Source organism: Hyposmocoma kahamanoa, unplaced genomic scaffold (assembly GCF_003589595.1).
Source record: "Hyposmocoma kahamanoa isolate Upper Pololo Valley unplaced genomic scaffold, ASM358959v1 63, whole genome shotgun sequence".
Lineage (NCBI taxonomy): Eukaryota > Metazoa > Arthropoda > Insecta > Lepidoptera > Cosmopterigidae > Hyposmocoma > Hyposmocoma kahamanoa.
Genome location: NW_020653851.1, coordinates 21,232,012 through 21,252,066, shown reverse-complemented (window position 1 = coordinate 21,252,066; position 20,055 = coordinate 21,232,012).

The following is a 20,055-nucleotide window of genomic DNA, read 5'->3' as shown; positions in this document are numbered from 1 at the left end:
AGTAGTAGTAATATCATACTGCAATTTTTAATGGTCGTTATAACAAGAATCCGTGGTGGTGACCCGTTTGGCTCTTGAAGGCAATCTCCATCTAAAATGTTTGCAATAAATATTGTAAATATACATTTGACATAATTTATATAAATCATTAACAATAGTAGTGAAGTACTACACTACTAAAATAGGTATAAATTCTGTTTATCTACACACCTACCATAAACTGTCTATAATGTATTCAAAAACCGCAAATTACCAGCATAAAGGTAAACTTAAGGTTTTGTTAGAACATTTGTAAGTCAATGGTTAGAACAAATTTCTTTTCTGTGAAAATGTTATTATTGCTTCATAATACTACACTACTGTACTTGTTAGGATTACAACCCTTTCATTTGGGACTCTAGGTGGAGTCAGACTGTAAAACGTGTTAAATCTCTTTTTTTGTTTTTTATGATACCATAAATGACGAAAAGAACAAATCGTACGCTTGGTTGGACCACCAACGCGTACCAACGCGACGCGCCTGTCTGTAGCATTGCATTGCCGCTGAGTGCTTTAAATAAAGATCTGATGGGCACTGCCACAACGCCCGTCACCTTGAGACATAACTTGACGAGTTCCATATGTCTGTATTTCACCAGCACCCTTCAAAACCGGAACGCAATAACCCTCACATTTACTGGCGGCAGAAATAAGCACGGTGGCAGTACTTCCTTGTGGACGAACTTTTTCCCAAGGAGCTTAACTAAAAAAGCTTTCCTGAAAAATTGTCCGTATATACAGGAAGAATGCGAATTTTGATTCGAGCGCCTGAAATAAATTTCGAGCAAAGGAAACTGTTGGTTGTTTTTATTCTCTAGAAGTTTCCTGTTTGCCGATATATAAATATAATGTGATTCACTGTGTAGCTTGTGTATGCTCGCGCGCGGGTGGAGGGTGCTCCAGGGACTGCGATACAATTTCATGAGATGTTAAGCATACATACCTCGAGTGGGTTGCTTAAATATTTGCACTAGCACCGAATGTAAGGCAATTGCTGGAACATTTTAGAGGAAGTCAATATTATTTAGTTCGGAGACATGTTGAAATTATATTACTTTCGAATAGGTACCAAACATCACATGTGCTCGTATTACAAAGGTATCCGATTAGATATCAACATTTTCTTTAGTTCTATGGTCTCAGCTAGTAACTTAATTAGAAAGTGTATTTCGTGATAACTACACGATAGATTCTGTTGAGTTTTCTTAAAACATTAGCTACATATTAACAATAACTGTGACTTCTTTTAACTATTTAATATTTATACACTTATTCTATGTGGCGTGTTATGTTCACATCCAGTAGAATACATTCTCATCGTATGACAATGTTAAGAAATAATTTAAGGCTCAATTTATATTGCGGCGGAACGGGATGGAAGGTAATTTTTGTAACGATATTGTACTAAGTATAATGAATATTATGGTTAATTGTGAAACGTACAAACTAGATACAAGCCAAAATGTTCCGCGGAGTTCTCGCGCATGTTCGAGAGCCTTAAATTATTTCTCAACATAGTCATACGATGAGAATGTATTCTACTGGATGTAAACATAACACGCCACATAGAATAAATGTATAAATATTAAATTTAGTGCGAAGCCATTAGTGCGAAGTGCTAATTGCGAGCATGCCTGTCTGCAGGTAGATACTGCACCTGATAGTAAAACTGTATGTTTTCTAAAAAGCATCTTGAATTCCCAAGATAATTACGCGAGTCTATTTCACTCTATCTTTTTCATAATTCAACAGCTTTCTGTACAAGCCATGTTGAAATAGTTTATCTTCCTAATTAGACTAATTTTTAAAACTAAGTTAAGCATCGATACAACCTCAAATGACTTTGTTTAATTCCGCATAGCAGTGGAAGTGTTGAATCAATCACTTTAGAAAAAAAAATATATAGTAAAATTGACGATATACACTGATTAGTATACAGTGTGAAAAAACGATTTCTAAAAATGTTCACAATAGAAAGAAAAAACACAAACTTACCTTAAAATTTTACAAGAAAGCCGCTGCAATCAATAGGTACTTTACATAATATATCAATGATTTATTTTTTATATCAACTGAACTGAATAGAACGCGTATAATATAAGATAAACATTTTACAAATGGTTTTCATTCGTTTATAAAAAATAAATGCTGAAGTAAAGCCAGTCCCTGCTGTGCAGCTCGAACCAAGCAAAATTAACCGTATTAAATTAGTGCGGGAAAAATTTTTCATTCGAGCCGAGATAATATCGAAAAACGTCGTTATTATTTAACTAACTTCAAAAAGGAAGAGGTCCCCAATACGACTGTGTTTATGTTACGCGATTTTTGTGAACTGATTTCGATAATTCTTTTTTGTTGGAGAGGGGGTACCACTCAAATTTGAAAAAGATGTTCCTCCGTTAAGGGTGGCGTAATAGGGGATGGAGGAAGTCCAGTTTATCGAGATTCACCCACTTTCCGTTAATCGATTTCAATAAAACTTGGCACATATTCAATTAGAGAAACAATCATAATGTAATGTAATATATTATTGCTGAAATTTATTTCGCACCCCTCATTGTAAGAATGGCATAAGTGGTGTTACGTTAAAGATGTTTATTGCTCCATTAGATACAGAAAAATATAACTCACATCCTCTCCAATTCTTGTAACTCTATCTACAATATTAATCTCTAGGTTATACTTTTCTGTACCTAATGGAGCAATAAACGTGTTTGACGTAATTTCACTTATGCCATTCTTTCATGATGGGTGCGAATAATGAAATCGTAATAGGTTCGCCACAGGACAGCCTCTGCCTATTGTGGAACCAACTGTAACCATGGTTAAGGCTTTCAGGCTTGACATCAAATTTGCAATGCATATAAATGTTAAAACATAACGCCAATTCAGCGTAAGATTATTTTACTTTTTTTTTTTACAAATTTTGTCATATTGCTGTCTGTACTTGTGATGATCAAATAAACATTTATTATTAAATTATTAGCGCCTATGCATATGTAAACGCGCGTCATCCGCGTATATGTGCATCGCAGACGCGCTGTAGTAGCGCAATTTGATAGATAGTTTTAATTTTAGTTTTGTTTGTTAATTTCAGTTAGTTTTTGAAATGAAGCAACTGCATGAAATTCTAAGTGTAAACTCCCGTGACTCTGGCTTCTAAGATAAACCGTGTGCATAGCCTCTTAGATGTAATTCCAAGTAAAGCAAAAATGTTATGGTGACCTAGAGATATATAACCAAAAATAGAGACGAAATATAATTTAATTTGTTTGAAAACTATTCTGCCAAATCATTACGGTGACAACTGTGTTTCACTTCACATCGACCAGTTTAACTTAAGCTTTTCTATAATGGATGAAAATTTAAAAAAAATTATTGAATATTTAATTACCGATGAAATGTGATTTCGTTTGTTTTGTAATTACATGTTTTGCTGTTTTTCCCACACCACCAAATGGAACAGCCCCCCATTGTTAGAGATATTATCTTTATTATAATAAATACAGAATATTTTTGGAATATATGGAGACGTACTCACACGTCAGTTGTTGCCGCTGTACTATTTCAGTTTTCTAATTTGTGATTTCAGCGCAAACGAGAGTTGGTATTTAAAAGTGATATAAGGTCCATTTGCCTGATGAGTTGCCAGGGATGGATGGCCTTTATTTCGTCTCTGTTTCTGGTTTTATACTCGATGATGGCAATGGCAGAGAGATGAGCGGAATTTTTCAACAGTGTACTGCAGCTACCTTGCGTTTGGGGTGATATTATCCATTTTGACGAGAATTTCCATATTATACATTTCAGTTAACGTAGAGGAGACTACGGTAACGAATGCCTACTGCGAAAACGGAGAAAATTTTTGAGGTTGTTTTTTTTAAGAATCCTACCCCAGCTCGAATTAAATTTTTTCTCGTCCTAATACTATTTATATAATCATTTTGCTTGGGTCGAGCGACAGGGACACTGGCTTTATTTCAGAATTTATTTTTTGACAAACGAAATTAAAACTATACTGGCAGCAGAAATTATATACTATATATACTATACGTATTCTATTTACTTCAGTTGATATAAAAAAAATCATTAGCATATGTAAATTACCTATCGAATACAGCGGTTTTCTTGTAAAATATCGGGGTAAGTTTATATTTTCACACCGTATAGTAATCAGTGTATATCAATTTAACTGCTTCCGTGGCCGAACGGTTACCATGCCAGACTGCCACGCAGAGGTACTAGGTTCGATTCCCGGGCCGGGAGAAATATTCGTATGGCCTACATTTATTTCTCTCGTGAGTTTGGGTGTAATTTGTGTTTGTGTCTATGTATGTGTCCATGGCACCCGCGACACAGGGTTTCCCTAGTGCAGGGCTATGATGAGTGTGTGCGTTATTATTATAAAAAAAAAAAAAAAAATTTTTTTTTTTTTTTCCAAAGTGACAGATTCAACACTTTCACTATTATGCGGATTCAACCAAAGCCATTTGAGGTTGTATAGACTCTCAAGTAAAACATATCAGTTTTAGTTCACTAATTGATGTTTGAAGCACGTGAAATAGGCGCTACGAACGATGCCAAGAAGTGGAAATCATCCCGTCACACCCTCACCACATCGTGATGTCACAAAGTATTTTAATTTTTTAATTATATTTATAATTATAGACGCTCATCCAATTGAAGAGTCCAGGGAAAGAATGGTCAAAGTCACTTAAGCACAATTTTAGGAAAAAAGAATTTTTAATTTGAAGAACTTTTAAATTTTGGTGAAAATGACACGCACAAATACTACCTGAAATAAAGTCAATGTTGACATAAATGCATGTAACGCTACGTAATCCATTTTGACTAAAAAACATTGATAAATAATTTTAACTTTTCTACCATTTAGTAAAAACAATTTTTTAAGGAAATTGAACTTTATTAGCCTTTTTCTGTCAAAGTCAAAATCAAAGTTAAATAATTATTTATTCCATAGGTCAAATTTTTACACTTGAAAATGTCATTTTTTTAAGCTACTGCTCGTTCACTACGCTGACCTCCCTGAGAAGAACGAGTAAGAAACTCTAGGGATTGCTCTTTTCAAATAAACTTAAATGCTATCGAATACACTTTGAATCATAATTGTGTAGAATCTAGACTCTGGTTGCCTTTCCATACCTCTTTATCTGAAACATACTCTTCAATTACGTAATATGCCTTTTCAATTGAAAAAAATTTTTTTACCTTAGTTAAACGAAATCGTGGTACCATGAGTTTGGACTTAGTTCTAAGGTTAATACTATGAATATTAATTCTTAATAAAGGTTAATACTATGAATATTAATTCTTAATAAAATTATGTATATTTTTACGGGCATATAAGATATTTGAGTAAATGTACTGCGATGTCACAGTCATGATACCAGCCTCCTTAAACTTTTCTCTGAGAGGAACCCGAGAACCTAAACTGTACACAGAATGAATCGTTCGTTTTTGCAACACAAATATGGTTTGTATATCTGATTTAGGTAAACTACGCTCTGCGTTTACCGACCTGGATGGCGGTATTATTTCAAAACGTCTTTTAAGTGAATGATCAATCTTTCTTTGGTCTCTTCAATTGTAAATTCTCTGAGGCGCAACATTCTGCACAATAACAATAAACTTATTTCGACTATGTAACGGACAAGTTTTATGGCAGCTTGGTATTAAAATCCTTTGTAATTTAGCTACAAGCTTTTTTATCGCTTTTTAACTTTGTTCTAACCTTTGTGTATCATTTTGTCTTTGTGTTGTTGGAAAAGTGGATGTTACAAAAGAAAAAAATTGTACTATTATGTCTTTTGTGTAGTACCTACAACTTCAACTAATTCGAACTTCCGATTTAGATGTTTTTTTTTAATACTAAGCGACGGGACGTGGGCCTGGTGGTAAACGATGCAGTGCCACACAGAGCTATAAATCGCAAAGATCTGAGGGGCACTGCCACTGCGTCCGTCACCTTGAGACGTAAGTTGACAAATCCCATGGGCCTGTAATTTTACCACCACCCTAGGGCGTGTTTATACGACACAAATTTTATCGCGCTCACCCCGCGTAGTCGAAGAGCGGAGTCTGCGGCGGCCGGCGCCCAGCGACCGCGTGCACGTGTTCAGAGACCAAAATGTCATGGCGAAATACGCTCTATTTATTTAGCTTTTAGCTGGAAGGCACTAGCTTGTCTTTTGATTACGCGGTCGCCGAGCGGAGTCCGCTCTTCGACCGCGTGGCGGACGCTCGAAAACTTTCTCCTCGTGTGTCTAGGCGCTTACCCTTCCAAACCGGAACGCAGTAATGCTCACATTACTGCTTAGCGGCAGAAATAGGTGAGGTGGCAGTACTTCTGTGGACGAACTCTTTCACAAGGAGATCTACTGCTACTATTCTACGCAGACGAAGTCGCTCGCACCAGCTAGTTATTTTGTATTTGGACGTCATTTTCATTTCCGATTTTATTTTCATGTTTAAAAACAGTCAATTATTTTTTTTAAATTGTTAATACAAAGATTGAACACTTAGAAAAATTCCTTAAATTCGCCTGGATTCGAACCAACGTCTTCCAGCAAACCGTGGCAGACGCTATAACTACTTTTAAGTGAATGATCAATCTTTCTTTGGTCTCTTCAATTGTAAATTCTCTGAAATAATAATAAATACGCTATACCAACTAAGCCACGGAACATAGCAACGGACCTTACGGGTTTTTCTGTGTGCTTGTTGCAGATCTTTGTTTCGGTAGCGCCATCTATGAGAAATCTATAACGCACACGCACACACTCAACATAGCCCCGCACTAGGGAAACCCTGTGTCGCGGGTGCCATGGACACATACATAGACAACCACAAATTACACCCAAACTCACGAGAGAAATAAATGTAGGCCATACAAATATTTCTCCCGACCCGGGAATCGAACCTGGGACCTCCGCGTGGCAGTCCGGCATGGTAACCGTTCGGCCACAGAGGCAGTTAAAGTTAAATCTATTTCTTCAGTCAGCCAGGTATTTTACACCTACCAGCAACTGACTAGAGATGCCTATGTATCACTTATATATGAAAATAGCATCCAAATAATAAAATAATTATGTACTTTAGTATCATTTATAGAAGTAATATTGTAGGAAAAAAATGTGGGTTACACCACTTTAGCAGTACAGTAGTTTAACAGTACTTTTACAGCAATTTTTACATTTAGGTCAGTAAGTTTCAATGCGAGTATAACGGCACTCTTTATGCGTAAGATTTAAATTAAACGCTATACAACATTTGCGATAAAACTGTTCATAATCCAAAGCGTAAAGCACAGTGTGGTGTTCCTATACAAGATTTTCAAAACAGTTGAAGCGTTTTACCAAGGCAAGAAACCTAGGCAGAAACCATGAATATAAAAAAAGCGGTCGTTACGGTCGGGTGACAACCAGAAGTGCAGCCTTTGCGAGGAAATTTCACTCTCTAGCAAAATTGCATTTTCGAACGGTTTCCACCGAAATTTCCACACAATGTGCCAGAATATAGCTTTCGTACTATTTTCAGTATTCGGGAAGAAAATCACATTTGTTTGGAGCACTAAAACAGCAAGCTGGGTTTGTGTCAGCAATTTTCAAATACTAATTCAGCTTGTTATTTTGGTAGATTTCTGCTCTGATTCTCCATGCAAAGTTTCTTCGCTGCTGTGCTCATATACGTCAGAGGAAAAGTAGACGAAATGGGAAATAGGCGAATCGGGAAAGCGGACCGATCGGGAAAGTAGACCAATAGTGAAAGTGGACCGATCGAACATGCCTAAACAAAACCACAATATCGTACCCTTGAAAGCAAAATGTGATCATGTGTTCCTTTTTATTCTGAACCAAAATTCTATTGTCTATGGTACTCGCTACTGAAATGAAAAATTTGATTAGGTATAAAAAAAGTTTAAAAAACTATTTCGTATTTTTGTTAATTAAAAGAATCTCGGAAAAAACACTCAGAAAAAATTCCTTCGATCCGGTCGGATTCGAACCGACGTCTTCTTGCATACCGTGGCAGACGCTATACCAACTAAGCTCTTTCGATCTTTGTATTAATAATTATAACAAACTAGTGGAGTAATTTCACAAAAAATAATTGAATAGCAATTCAATAAAAATTTAATTAAAAGAATCTCCTTAAACGGGTTACTGTGTTCCTAAACAATATCTCTATCTCAAGCTTTTTCACAATTCAAAAGCCATCTGTACACGTCACGCTGAAATAGTTTATCTTCAAAGTTTCAGAAGTTCTATAACCTATTACTGGGCACGGATCTTCTCTAAGAGGGTTAACCCCACGGAAGAAAAAAAAAACAATGGAAGTAACATAAGCCTCAATTACTATCAGAACCACGTATTTGGTCTGTGATCAGAACCGATGTCGCCAAAACTCACACATTCTTAATTTGAAATATGAAATCTTGATAATGATTGGTCGTAGTTTCAAATTCGAAAAGAAATAACAAATTCTGGATTTTTCATATAATTTAAACTTTACTCTGTTGGAATATCGTTGAAAGTTCTATACCATCAATACCTACTGTTGGAAGTTACGACGTTTTGAAATTAAATTGAAATTTTAATCAATGTCCTGCCATCTAGCGTTTAATTGTCGAACCACGACGAATGGAAGTTATTTCTTCGGTTCTCCAAAAAAAGCGACCATATTACAAGGGTACAATCTTCACTTTCGTTTCTTGTAACAAAAAAATGATTTCGATAAACAGAAAATTGAAAATTTATTATAAGACTTGCTGATGATATGAAATACCACCATGGGTAATATTTTTGGTGCGGCTACCATTATTGTGGTCTAAAACAGCACAATAACGCATTTTTCTATGATTATATACAATTTACGCGAAAGAATTGACACAACCATACCGTACGAAGCGAAAATGGCGAACTGAGCTCACATAGGTTCTAACAGACCTATAGTTGCCACGCGTTTGAGGCTAACTACCCTTCTACTGTATTTACAGAAAATACAGTAGAAGAGAACAAAAAGTAAAAAGAACGGACACCCTCCGCCCCTCCCTAGCTTTAGATACCGCACCACGCCCCGCACATTGTCGGTCACATTGACTGAACGACAACAAGGCTGCCAGCGAGCCATTTTCGTGCGTTCGGGCTTTGATATTTGAATAAAGTTTTCATTTATTAATTACGAAACTTGTACGTTAATATAAAACGTGAATTGTGCTGTGTACGGCTGTTTATCATCATTTTCCGAAAGATGAAACGAAGTAAGTTAAAAAACTTATGTCTGAGACTCATTCAGTTATTCTTTTCTTCACTTATTTACTGCACAGTAATATGTATAATGTATACAAAATACAGATTTATTATATCTATATAATGAGGCGCCATGACTTCGTGAGCTAGTAGACAAGGGTTCTCGAATTTTCAATTAATTTTGCCGATAAATGTTACGTAAATAGCGAATATACTTAATTAATGACGATCAACAACAACAACAACACGCAATTTCAAATACCTTGGTTACCTTATTTAAAGGTACGTAGGTATGTTCAAAATATAACATTTTAAGTGCTTTTAATATATTTTTTAAATAAATCTTCAATATTACTCTAGTTAGTGAATTAATGAAAAATATGATATTGTATCGATCTAAATAGAAATGTGTAATTATTAGGATTCTGGATTCCAATAATAGAATCATAGATAATACATTCGCATTAGCATTTTCGCTAAGTTGCCGCTCTGATCACGTAACGTAATAGTGCAAGAAAGTGATGTATAACCCTGCCACTTCACGCACCCATTTGCGCGTGTACAGATAGCGCCCTACTGTATGTAGTAGTAGTAGGTAAATAATTTTGACCGTTGTATGCAGTGTCCGGGGTGTACCTGCACCACTCGGGCGCAATTCACGTTTAAAGTTCATACGTTTTCAGTTGTGTTGCAACTACGCTTACCGTAATGACGGTCGTTCAATATATACGTGATGACGCCACTCGTTTAATTTTGCAGAGTGAAGGAAGCTGTATTGCCGTTGGCGGTGACTGCCCGCTGCATCCTATATGAGGTTTCCCATTCGCTGGGCGTATTTACAACCCAGCACCGGCACGTATTGGATGTGAAAATAAAATGTCTTCTTCCTTCTAACTCGTTTGTAACCTGTTTTAGTAAATGTTAATCATCTATTAAGAAATGTAACTAGTACACAGTGTGTTTATTTTAACTGAGACAGTATGGGGAAGTCCGAACATAGGAGATACAGGAATACAGTCCTAGGAGCCATAGTAGTGTGAAACTACGGCTCCCTATGATCTTCATCTCTCACATTATACGTTTTCTAGGAAACGCCCTTACTTTTCCTGATTCCTGAAAGAGTTCCAACTAATATTTACTATAATATTAGTGTCTAAATTACTTAAATTTGCTTTTATAAGCTATTTCTCGCACTTTGACAATTTTATCACTTTTTATGTCTGATCTCCCGACCTCGGCATATTCTATCGTATAGATAGTATCTCCGAATAGCATCTATTCGTTTTTCCAGTGCTAATTACGTACTATTTCATCAATTTCACTTTATAAACATATTTATTTCGTACTTCTTCTTCTTCTTTTAAATGTTATGGCTCCATCGAAATAATCAATGATTTTGCCAATGTCAAGTAAAAATAACTATGTACGGTAGTTTAATATTATTATAAAAATTATACAAAAAAATGGCGACTTCGCCAATGTCACGCCATTACGCCAGTACATACACACTTATCTATGGCCAATGTCCTGTTCGTACTTAATATTTATATATGTTGACATTGATTGACAGATATGCCTATTTTTTTTTTTTTTTTTCTTTATTTATATTCAGGTTACTGAGACCCATAGATACATACCTTACAGACTAACATACATAACAATATAAAATAACACTATTACTAATTTAACACGTATTTAGGTTGTCGGCGACGTGTGGCGCCATCTGGTGTCAGGCAACCGGCCACGGAATCGCCGGTATAGGACACCCTTCGGCCAGAACTCCTCCTTCATGAAGGTCGACAGATGTTCGGTCGGCACTCTCACCGCAAACGAATTAAAGTTCACGTAGTGGCGGGACTCCAACCGCTCGACCCTCAGGGTGTATTTGGATTTCAACCTGATGTACTCCACTATCTCCTCAGACTACTATACTATATACTACTATATCCCTCTACAATCTATTATTCCGTAGATTATCCTATAAATTGCTCTTCCTTTGATATGTAATCTTAGGAGTAGAAGCGTTTCTGACCGCTCACATTTTGGCTCCTCATTTCAAATTCAAAATTGGCTATTCGAATTTCGATGTTCTTTCTCGCTTTATCAAACGCCCGTCATTCTTGTACCGACCTTGGAGGCATCTATCTGGTCCTTACCAGATCTAGTAAATATACTAAGTCTCACTTTTTCGAAGCCTTACATCAGGTCTTACTCCTACCGCGCTTACGCGCCTGTCTGATGACCAGTTCCTCGATTGCCTCACGCTAAGCCTAATCTTCACGTTTACGCTTCTTCTACCTGGACTATGTGCTTCACAAGTAAGTTTGGAGCGGCAGGAGTAACTACTAACGCCCTCTCGTCGTCATTCCTTGCTGCCCTCTGGTTCCGCTCTACAGCCGCTATTCAGCTTACAACCTCGCTGCTTTTCGGTTGTACACCTCTATCCTTAGTCACCAAGAGTCGAGGGCAGAGGCCTCCAACTCCGTGTCTCCATCTCCTCCTGTCTTCACCTTCACACTACACTTACGTTGCTCACTCTACCATGTCCTAACATTCTCAGTTTCTTTCCACCCCGACCTTCTAGCTCTCCACCCCCACACCATTGTCTTCTTTTGTGAAAACATTTTTGGCATTGTCAATTTTTTGGTCAAGCGTGCAAGCATTTTTTGGGCAACCATTTTTTTTTATTATATCAAGTGACGGCACGAGCAAGTCGTGCGCCTGATGGTAAGCTACACGTCTGTCCATAACAGTTACAGTGTCACTCAACTCTTTAAATCGCAAAGATCAGAGGCGCACTGCCACTGCGACCGTCACCCAGAGACATAAGTTATTTTTTTTTTTTTTTTTTATTTATTTATATATATAAGGTACAACTGTCTTAATATAGTCATAGTTCTACAAAACTGTATATACAGTTTGACTGTAGAATCAAGAAATGAGTCTTAAATTAAACTTAGATATCCACTTATTATTATACACACTTAATATTATACACACTCATACTGAACTGTACTATACCGAAAAATATGGAGAGAATCCGGGAGTACTAAAACTTACAGCTACTCTATCAGATATCTTGGAAAAGCCAAACCTTTAACTTTTTCTTAAATCTATATATCTTGGTTTCACGTCTAATGGCCTCGGGTAAATTATTAAGTAGATACGGAATACGTTTTTTTAACGTCCTATCTCCATAATAATTACTTATTTTTGGTACTATAAATTTACCCGTTGTCATTGATCTTGTGTTGTATTTGTTATTAATTTTACATAACAAATTACTAGACACATCACTATAATTATTAACAGCCAAAAGGTATTTGTGCTGTAGACTTACCGGTAAAATTTTACAAATTTTGAACAATTTACTGTAGTCACCTTTACATTTTGCTTTTGTTTTATTGTTAACAAGTAATTTTAAAAACCTAATTTGCATGTTCTCTAACCTGTGAATGTATGATCTAAATGTAAGTCCATAACTGTCAAGGGCATAATTCAGTATTGATTCCACCAATGCCATATATAAACACTTTAATGTGCTACTTGGTACTTTGTTTGTTTGGTAAGTTGACAAGTCCCATATGCCTGTAATTTCACCAGCACCCTTAACCTTCAAAACCGGAACACAGTAATGCTGACATTACGGCTTGGTAGCAGAAATAGATAGGTGGCAGTACTAAGCGTGAATTGTCCACTAAAAGCACAGGTAAAATTGATTAACTATTTCTAGTGCTGATCGACTCGGTTTCATGTAAGGATACATTGGAGGTTTCCCTTCGGTGCAATTACTTTCCCGATCGGTCCACTCTCACTATTCGTCTACTTTCCCATTTCGTCTACTTTCCCGTTTGATCTACTTTCCCGATAGGTCTATTTTAACGATGCGTCTACCCAAATAATCTCAGTACAGAGTATTAAAAAAAACCGACCTTAAAAGTTTGTGGAATTACATCTATTTGCCAAGTTTTATTGAAATCGGTTACCAGAAAGTGCGCGAAACCGGATTGACCCCCTAGTTTGCCACCCTTAGATGTGGAATATTTACTTAAAATTTAACTGGGACCATTACTGACGTACTCTCTTTCCAACAAAAAAAGAATAATCAAAATCGGTTCACATATCCCGAGTTATCACGTAAAAATAAAATAAAAACATACAGTCGAATTGATAACCTCCTCCTTTTTTGAAGTCGGTTAAAAATTGAGGATATATATACTGGTTACTGCACGGTGTGAAAAAACGACGCCTAAAACTACACAATAGAAAAAAAACAAACTTACCTCGAAATTTTACTAGAAAACCACTGTATACTATGGATACTTTACACACACCAATGATTTTTTTTTAATATCAACAGAAGTAAACAGAATACGTTTGTAAAAAATAAATTCTGAAAGAAAGCCAGTTTCTCTGCCACTCGACGTAAGCAAAGTGAACCGTATTAGTACGGGAAAAATTAAAATTCGAGCTGAGATGGTATCAACTCCTAAAGCACGATAGTAATAATTACCGATCCTCTCTATGTGAAATGACATTAAACGTCCGGCGCCATTTGTTTGTTACATGCCCGGTATGGAATGAAAAAACTTTCATAAATATTTTTTATTTTATAATTTTACCTAATTAAGAACTTGATTAAAATCTCATATTTTGACTGCCTAAACAGAAATTTATTTTTGAAGCAGGAAATCGGGATTTTGTAGACCGTACTGAGTCTCGATTTCTTTTTCCGGAACGTGGAAATTAAGCAAGACCAATGATCATAATATACGTAAAAACCATTGAGCAAGACCGGAATTTCTAGTTCTAACCCCAAACAGTTGCCTGTTTGTCTGGGAGATAAACTAAAATTAACATTTAACTTTTACCACATTCCAAATTCTAAAACGGTTTTACTACACTTAAGACAGTTCGGTCTGTAAATTATTTTACTGTTTTCAATCCAAAACCGTTTGTTAGCGTGAACGCCTGCGGTTAACTGTAAGGCAAATAACTTTTGGCGCGCTTTGTCGTCGGGTGAGAACGAGGACTTTGTTCCCAGGCGTCATTTTAAACTTAGTAAAGTGGGTTTTATCTTAGTGGAACGTACTATTTTAGTTCATAGACAAATTAAACAAGGGAATTGGTCCTGTTTTAATACGAACAGGACTATGATATTCTATATTTATTTTATTGAATACCATGATGTTTTACTACTATGATATGTGAAAATACTCTACTAATTTGTTATTATTATTCATTCAAAGATAGAACAACATAAAGAAAAATTCCTTCGATTCGATGGCCTCGAACCAACGTCTGTTGCTATACCAGTGCCACAGCTCTTATTAACTCAGCTATGTAAAAAGTACAAAGTACTTTGCAATATATGGAAAATGAAAATACAGTGTCAGCATGCCAATTAAATATCTTTAAATCGGTGGCCTAGCGCACACTTGTACTAACTACACTTTTGGAAATTTCATAGTAGAGCAATTTAAAAGTTTCGAATTCCAGAAATAACTTGCTTTATAAAATAGTATTATTATAAGGCAGTAATTTACTTTAGAACTCAATGGCTCTTACACTAAGCCTGCAGAATTATCGGTAAATTAAAATAAAAACCCATGCACTTATCACATTTGAGTAGACATGTGTAGCGCTTAATATTTTAGGTAATTAAAAATCATCCAATAGTATGCAATTATAACATTTGTGCTCGCAACACTAAGTACTAAAATCACGTGCACAAATTTTTACCAATATTCTCAGCATAATGTGAGTTTAGTATCTTTTACTACTACTAACCACATGATTTTTCTGGAAATAAAATCAGTTAATTTAAAAACGTAGGCAGTAACTAATTGCCTTAATTATTAAATAATTAAAACTGCCTCCGTGGCCGAACGGTTACCACGCCGGACTGCCACGCAGAGGTCCCAGGTTCGACTACCGGGCCGGGAGAAATATTTGTACGGCTTACATTTATTTCTCTCGTGAGTTTGGGTGTAATTTTGTGATTGTCTATGTGTGTGTCCATAGCACCCGCGACACAGGGTTTTCCCTAGTGCTATGTTGAGTGTGTGCGTTATTATTATTAATTCCCTAAAAAAATTAGAACACTTCAATTATTGGAGTTCTATTTTGTGTTTTGAGCTCAGTTAGTATTCTTGGCGTGACGTTTTTACAAGAGAGAGGCAACATATTGGAGTTCTGATAAATGGGAACGATGCAGGGTGACATTTACTATATTTGGCACCGACAAAACAAAAAATTGCGCAACTGTGCGCTAGATTATCGATATGCTTGTTACATTTCTTCTTAGTTATATTTTTATGTATTGTAGGAATAACAATTAGGATTTGAAACTAAAGATATTTCTAGACCGAAAATTACTGACTAAATTCAACTAAAGAACGAACAATCTCAAAGAAAAATTCCTTTGATCCGGCTGCACCAGAAATATATTCTCTTTTGCTTAACGAACAAAAAATATCACAGCAAAGGATTAATATCACTTCGAAAGGTCGGGTTAATAGTTAAAGTTAAAGAGTGTTGGTATTGAAGAATAACATCCCATTTAACTTGCTCTAAGTTATCGTCCACTTTATTGGAATTTAACAGCAAAGAAGAATGGCCCGGGGGCGGAGGCACTTAGGATACTGTCTGTGACTGACGTCGAGACGATTTCGCGCTTGATGAAATTCGTTGAATCGACAACGAAAATTACAATTTGTCTTATTGTACGGAGCGGTATATGACAGCTATTGTTCTTAATTCAATATAATCTTAACTAAACTCATTGACTTACAAACAAATGGACGACGGGTCTAATACAAAAACCACGAAAAAAATGTCCCAAGTCAACCTATTTAAACGTAGTGACATGTAAAGGAATATGAAAAAGCTAAAACGTTGAATTTAAATTGTAATGTCATCGCAGTACTGTCTAATTTTGCTTGCTTCGCTGTCAGTCAAACAAACGAAGACTAAAGCGTGAATGACGCTCTGTATACGATTTTAACGCCCTAAAGTTCGGACACTTTTTAGCGCGGACTCGACGTCCATATAATTTTAAGTCAATGACTAAACTAAAATTCCATACCATTAAAGATGGATGGGCCTCATAAGAAGGCTCAAGGTCACTCAGCGGGCAATGGAGAGAGCGATGCTCGGTATTTCCCTACGTGATAGAATCAGAAATGTGGAAATCCGTAGGAGAACTAAGGTAACCGACATAGCTCGAAGAATTGCTCAGCTGAAGAGTTGGCGGTGCACATATCTAGGAGAACCGAAGGCCGTTGGAGCGGAAAGGTTCTTCAATGGCGACCGCGTACCGGACGACGTTCAGTGGGTAGGCCCCCCATCAGGTGGACCGACGATCTGGTGGAGGTCGCGGGAAGCCGATGGATGCGGGCAGCGCAGGACCGATCGTCGTGGAGATCGTTGGGGAGGCCTATGCCCAGTGGGCGTCGTATTGCTGAATGATGATGATGAAAGAAGGATGGCGAAAGCTGACCCAAAATCAACGAAGTGCCGTTCATGGACCTTGCTAGTATAATTTTACGTTTTAGTTTATGTCTAGTTATTAATATGAAGTCAGGAATAAAGAAATTGCCGAACAATGTATTTTAGAATAGATGCAAGAACACAACGCAATTGATCAGTTCCACCATAGATTAGGTAACGTTCTTGTACGTACGCTATATTTTAAGCATGATTGAATGTTTATCTACCTAAAGTACACACATAAAACATGAAAGCTATAAAACACCTAATCAAATAATCAATTAAACAATAATGACATAAAGTAAACATAAAACAATGTGACAAAAAGGTTTAAACAATATTTAAACGAGAGATACGAAAGGAACGTTTTGACAAGAGGCCTTTTGCCAATGTCAATGTCACTTTGAGATTGCGAACCTTAATTAGAGGATGGAAAAAAAGTTTCCATAGTCTAAGTTGCGAACAGTGTGACAATTTGTGGCAGATTACTATCATTATGGCAGATTTAATTTTTATTCATTTTCATTGCGACTGAACATGTTAACGTTGTACTAAATGTGGTAGAGTTTGGCAGTTTTGGGAATATTCAGCAAGTTCTTTATTATCCGCTCACGCAATACATGCAGCCGTAGACACATACATACCACACCTAGAAGTGCCGGTGATGATTTTACACCGATTTATCGGATATCGAAGTCATAACAGGTAAAAGAACTAATATTAATTGATAATTTCGGTAACTACTCTACCATAAAGTTTTTAATGCCTGGGTCTGTCATTCAAAAAAATAAACAACTTCAAAAATACGTCCCCACAATCGTGTGTGTTATTGTTTGAGCTGGTGATTTCGGTGTTTATTTATTGAAAACATACCGTAAGTAGCGTTTTTTAAGTTTACCCTGAATATAAATGTTTATAAACTATACTTTAAGGAGTAATTTCATGGTAAACGTTAGAACCACTCAAACGGAATATTATCATATTTATCTAAGTACACCAAAAATTTCATTAGTGCTTTTTAAGTGCAGGATTTTGCGGTGTATTACTGCATTTTATTTGAGATGTTTTTGTTGGTAGTACGGAGGTATTTATTTAGCAATACAGAATAATAAGTTTTATTTATAAAAACTTGTATTTAAACTGAATGCTTTTCTAATTTGCAAAACCAAATAGCCGCCATTTTGCGGTAGGAGGAGCGCATCGCGTGAGCGGTTATTTTTAGGAACAAATTGAAAACTTGTTGTTTTCTGCTACTACGCAACTAACATCGAAGCGATATACAGAACAATGTTATAAACATAACTTGTATCAAGTTTATAACCCCCAGCTTCTACAGGCTGTACTCAATTAGCTTTTTTGATGCTATGATAGTGTCAAGTCTTTAATGCACGGCGTCAAAAACACTGGGTCACAAAATACACGGGATGTCGCCATCCTTCTTTAACTCGCCAACATAGACATAACCGTAACTTTGATAGTAATTGTGTATCCATACGTAATATGAACTCTTAGCATGATCCCATTGTACAAATAAAATGTTGCTGACTACCTAATTATTGTTGACCTTTGTTTGTCTAGCATAAATGGATGCTGATAAACAATAACGTGTCAACCAACATGAACATAGTCTTGCGAAAATGGCATCTATTTGTAACGATGTCTTCGTTGTCAAACAACAACAAAAAGTATCAAAAATAACGCACACGCATACACTCAATATAGCCCCGCACTAGGGAAACCCTGTGTCGCTGGTGCCATGGACACACACATGGACAACTACAAACTACACCCAAATTCACGAGAGAAATAAATGTAGGCCGTACAAATATTTCTCCGTAAATATGTAATTCGGCCATAGAGGCAGTGCCAAAAAGAGGCCAAAAATATTTGGTACAAAAAATTTTTTTTATAATATCAATGTACATATTATTATACATTTATATTATTATGTTACTTGTAAAATGCAAACTTTTGCTGTTGTTACCTCAGGAATCAGACTATAATATCATTGTCAGGAATGATGAATTGTTGTGATTTATTATTATAAACAAGCACAACAGCAAAAGTTTTCATTTTACAAGAATATTTTAGAACAAACTATCAAAAACAAGGAAAAACTCTTTAGGAGGCAGTTTCGCAAAACTATGATCATGTTGATTGACACGTTACTGCGTATCAGCATCCACATATTTTAATACATATTATTTTATTTATTTATTTAAATCAGGCAACTACGGCCCATATAATTTAGACCAGACTAACATACATATCGCACTGTTAATACAATAGTGTATTAACTCAAAAAAGTGTATTTTCTCAGAATCGACGAAAAACGAATTACTCGCTTCCCGTGAAAGATCTGTGTAAATTTATGTATAGGTCATTTCCTACTTGCCAAATATACGTATTTAAAAATAAAAGATAATAAATTATTTCATGTTTTTGAATAAGGACTATTTTGGCTACACATAAAGCGTGTCTCATTTTGAGTTAAGTAGATATATTTTAGTTGTTTTTTACAATATTCTAACGACGGTTTTATTGACGTGTAGAGTATCAAATTTTACGTTTAACTATGGCATAATCTTGAATTTCACATATTTTGAGTTATAACGGTATTGCAATAGCAGTGCGATATAATAATGTAATATAAAACTAAATAACTAATCTACACGAATTGCACTTGTTGGCAACGTGTAGCGTAATCTAGTGTCAGGTAACTGGCCTCGGAATCGCCATATACCTACGACACATTTCGGCCAAAACTCCTCCATGAAGGTCGGCAGATGATCGATCGGCACTCTTACCACAAATGAATTAACAGGACTCCAAACGCTCGACGTTCAGGGCGCATTTATTTTACACGAATTTCATCACGCTCCATCGTCCGTCATCGAAAAATACGCTCTATTTGTTTAGTTTTTACGTTTTAACTTAAATGAGCGTCCCGGACACGGGTCGATGGTGATGATGATGCCTACCACGGTATTGTTTGCGCCCCGGCGCTACAAGGGTTATGGCGTTGAGATGAGGCTCATTTTCATGTGACAAGGTAACTTAAAACAGTTGGTGCAAATAAGGTGGAAATTACGACGTGAAAATCGAAGGAATACGCTTATCTGACACGTGTCACGTAATACCAAGCATGTATATCCTCATTCAGAAAAATATCATACAACGCAGTAGCGTCGGTGACAGGTTATATACATCAAAAGGGTTTTTTTCCTTTAAGAGCGGTTCGGACACACGGCAATTT